Source organism: Tenrec ecaudatus, chromosome 6 (assembly GCF_050624435.1).
Source record: "Tenrec ecaudatus isolate mTenEca1 chromosome 6, mTenEca1.hap1, whole genome shotgun sequence".
In the NCBI taxonomy this organism is placed as follows: domain Eukaryota; kingdom Metazoa; phylum Chordata; class Mammalia; order Afrosoricida; family Tenrecidae; genus Tenrec; species Tenrec ecaudatus.
Genome location: NC_134535.1, coordinates 5,000,887 through 5,005,341, shown reverse-complemented (window position 1 = coordinate 5,005,341; position 4,455 = coordinate 5,000,887).

Genomic DNA, 4,455 nt, shown 5'->3' with positions numbered 1-4,455 from the left:
TGGCAGGGGTCATCTTAGGGGCCTTAAAATTCTTCCGGCTGTTACCCAATTTCAAAACCATTTCTGTATTTTAGATGTTTGTTAGGGCTACACCTCACTTTCTTGGTACGAAATTCTGCTTTGCTTCTCCAGTAGAAATGTACTACTCCTGTGAACGCTGCCTGCTGGAAACAGCACACCAGATAACAGTCATTGGTTTGGAATAACAGTCCTCAAAGGACGGCTTGGGACCTCTGGGAGGATGGAAGGGCAAAGTTGGTTTCATAATACTAGTAAGACGTCCTTCACTCGTTTTCTTTTACACTCTCAGTATTCAGAGGTTAGATGACCTGTGATTCGGGGACAAATGGGATGCAGAAGCAGATATCAACAACTCAGCTGCCGTTTATTAAGCTAGACAGTAAGGATATTTGCAACAACAACAAAAGTGCAATAGTGTCACTCTGGCCCATTTAAAAAAATTTTGAAAAATAGCAATTCTTTTTCGTTCACCAGATGTTACTCGTGGTAGCATGTCCTAGTGTCATTACTGCCACTTAAAATGAAATTTATACTTGAAACATGGGTGTCACTTCTAAAGTGGTAGATACGGACCCATTCAAATCCCCAAAGCAGAAGCTCTTTGAATCCTCAGTCTACTTCAAGAATGAAAATGAATCTGGAAGCCATGGGGCTGAGAACCTCTGACCTGGAGCATGAGTGGTGTCCTGGAGCATGGCACCCTGTTCCCAGAGGGCGCCCCTGTCCAGGTGGCGCTGTAGCTGTCGGCTGTCCCAGCCCTCTTCAGGCAGCAGCTTCTTGGTGGTGGTGTACGCAGCATCTCCTTGGCTAAACAAGTGTCTCTTGGCTGCTGTGCTGGTATCAGAGGTAAACTCTCAGTAGGGGTGCCAGCTGGAAGCCTGTGGACGAGAAAAGCCAACTCATAAGTGGAATATTCCAGAATAATGGCAGTCTCTACCAGGGTAGAATAGATTCAGTGGAGCCCCCAAGTGCCATACTGGGGCCTCAGCATGGATCTTAGTGGCTGGCAGGTTGGTATTGACAGGAGCAGTGGGTAGGTTGGCTGCAGAGCGTGGGCACCCGTGCTGTTGAGGCCAGTGTCCCTTTCAACTCTGCCATGGTGGCTACCATCAGACAGTCGTGCCAGTTCAAGGTGGCACCTGATAAAAAGTGCTGTGACCCAGTCTTTGCGGGTGTCCACTGCGTGCTCTCTGTTGGGTATGCTCTGACAGGCCTTGACAGGTGACACGCAGAGCTTCATTCTTGGTGCCTCTTCTGGTAGGTGCATCCATACGCTTCTTCCTCACCTCTTCTTCCTCGAAATGTGGTATTTCTTCTTCCGGGCCTCGAACCATGCAGTCAAGCCATTTGCTACTGCCCATGAAGCTGCATAAATCCAGCCTGGGCCACACCTCTTTCCTCATGGCCAGGCGCACCACTCTAAGCTCTTCCTCTTGAGAGTTCTACCTCGTTGTTGTCTTTCAGAGCCATCTCAGAATGGGCTAGACAGCATAACTCTAGTCCACTTTGGGCTCGCACCCATCTATCCAGTGTGGCATGCAGAATAATGGGCCCCTTATCAAGATCATTCTTATACCCAGAGCCTGTGAGCAGGTTACATTCCATAGCAAGGCTGAAGATGGAATTAAGGTTGCCAATCGGGATCTTGAGATGGAGATAGGGCTTTGAACTGCTTCATTCTGGTTTGGTCTACTGTAAAGTTTCATTTCTACCCTACTCACTGTCTTGGAGTCAGTGCCAACTACAACTCTTTACAGGAGTAGAAAGCCTCATCTTTCTCCCATGGCTGGTGGTTTTGAATGGCTGACTGTGGTTAGCAGCCCAGCACAACCCACTACACCACCAGGGCACCATTTCAACCCTAGATATGCTGAAGCAGAATCTATATTCTAAAAAGATCCCTATGTATGTGTCCCCATGTATGAAAACACCACTGGAGGAGCTATATGAAGCACCCGGAGATCTTTTTAAAATGTAGAAATCTGGCCCTGGTGGTCTAGTGGTTACTTGTTGGGCTTCTAACTGCAAGGTCAGCAGTTCAAAACCACCAGCTGCTCCTTGGGAGAAAGACACCGGCTTTCTACTCCCACAAACAGTTATAGTCTCAGAAACTCACAGGGGCTGTTCTGTCCTATCCTGTAGGGACCCTGTGAGTCAGAATTGACTCAATGGTAGTGGGGAATGGAAATGTATATTCTCAGCAGATGGTTGAGCTGGATGACTCCGTTTGAAGTCCCCGATGAGGAGATTATCCTAGATTATCCCAGGTGGGTCCAATGGTGATCACAGGGTCCAGATAAGTCAAAGGAAGTGGCAGGAGAAACAGTGTCAACAACACCAAAGGAGATATGATGATGAAAACGAAGACCGAGAAAGACACAGCTCACTGTTGCTGGCTCGGGATATGGAGGACAAGGGATGTGGATGGCCTGGAAAGCTGGAAAAAAGAAGGACATGGGTTCTTCTTTGGAATCTCCCAGAAGAACATGGCTCTGTCGACACCTCACTAATAGCCCAAGGAGACACAACTCAGACTTCTGACCTCCCACAGTGTAGGAGGACAAACCCGCATGGTTTTGCGCTACTAAAGTTGTGGTCATCTGTTTGAACGGTCATCAGAAACACATGCACAAGCAATCCCATCTGCAAAGCAGGCTTGCTGCATGGCCTTCTCCATCTGGTCGTAAGGATCCTGGCCCTTATGGACATAGGTAGGCGGGAACCTAGAGAGGGACAGGCCCTTAGTGCATCAGTGTCAGATGACATAAGAGTTTTGGTTAATTATTTGTGCAGCTTATCTTTTGTCTCTGGTCCTGCCAGCAGTCAATCCCAGATGTGCCACCTCCATCTTCTGCCTCTTACGCTCATGATAGACTCTGGCTCATGGTGGGTAGAAGTGGCCACATGGTCACTTGCTGTCAGACTCAGAAACTCCCTAGCTACCAGGGTCCAGGAACGTGCCAAGAGTTTTTGTAATTTAACAGTTTGATATATTTTGGTCCGTGTATTTGTTTGTTTAAATATCACAGTTTTATAACATTTCCACCACCTTCCCACTCTGCCTCCAATGTCTCTTGTGCTCATTTTCAGTCTAACCCTCTTCCCACCCCCACCCCCCGCCACCCCCCACTCCAGACAAACAGCGATTGGCAGACTGCATCTGTGTTGTTTCTGCCTTTCAGGGGAAATTTTATATAAATGAAATCACTCATCCATGTAGCTTTTTCTTTTTTTCTGACTTCTTTCACTCATAATCACGTTTTGGAGCCTCATCAATGTTGGTGTACATGTCTGACCGGTCAGAATCCCCACATCTCCCAACCCCCGTGTGAGCTCGGGACCGGTTAAGCATGCAATTCTCTGCTAGTCATTCTTTGTCTTGCTTCATGGACTCTCATCCTGCACACAGTTTAATGTTTAGTCAGAGACTCGAGAAGATGCCTATCTGAGGCCTGCAGTCCTTGCTCTGCAGAACTCCCCCCTCTGAAAATTCCAGCCACCTCAGCTCACAAACTGTGAGCTTGGTCTCTTCCACTCAGTGAGGCGGTCCTGCTCGGCCAGACCGCTGCTCCTTGGGCTGCGGTTTGCACAGGATCACTTTATATATTTCTGTCTCCTCCAAGCTGATCCACCTGGTCTTTTTCACGGTCTGAAAAAAAATGGTTTCTATGAGTCAGAATGGACGTGACAGCAGCAGGCTTTGCCATTTGCCCGGTGTCTGGCTGTTTCTCAAGGTGGCCACATCTGCCTCTACCTCCGCACTGTGGCCAGACGTGGCTTGTTGTTGTTCATTGAATTTTTTTCCCACAGAACTTTTGTGGTGAAATTAATCTTTTGGAAGTGTATACTTTGATGAATGCTGTCAAGTGTGTACAATTGGCAGCCGCCACGGTCAAGGTATAGAGCAGTGCCCTCGCTCTTCACACTTACTTGCTCCTTCACGCCCAACCTTCTCCTCTCTCCCCTGCCCCCCGGGCCAACTCTGAGCTGCTCTCTAGTGCCCAGTACTATGTGGTGTGGTGGTAAGTCATCCGGTCCATTTTGACCCGGTATGACGGAATAGCGCTGTCCCAGGGAGTTTCCTAAGTGGAAATCTTTGTGGGAACCAATTGCCAGGTCTTTTCTCCCCTAGAACACCTGGCGGGGTTGAACTACCGACCTTTTGGTTAGCAGCTGAGCACTTTAACCAGTGCACTACCAGGGCTCCTTCTCCATCTCTCTCTAATAGAATTCCACAGTAGTGAAATGATATAGTACATAATCTTTTGTGTTTGCTGCCTTTCATTTGTTGTTGTTGTGTGGTGTCACTGAGTCGGTTCTGACCCGTATCGACCTTATGCACAACAGAACCAAACATTGCCCAGGCCCTCGCCATCCTCGGAATTGTTCCTGCTCTTGGGCCTGTTGTCGCAGCCACCGTGTCAGTCCATCTTG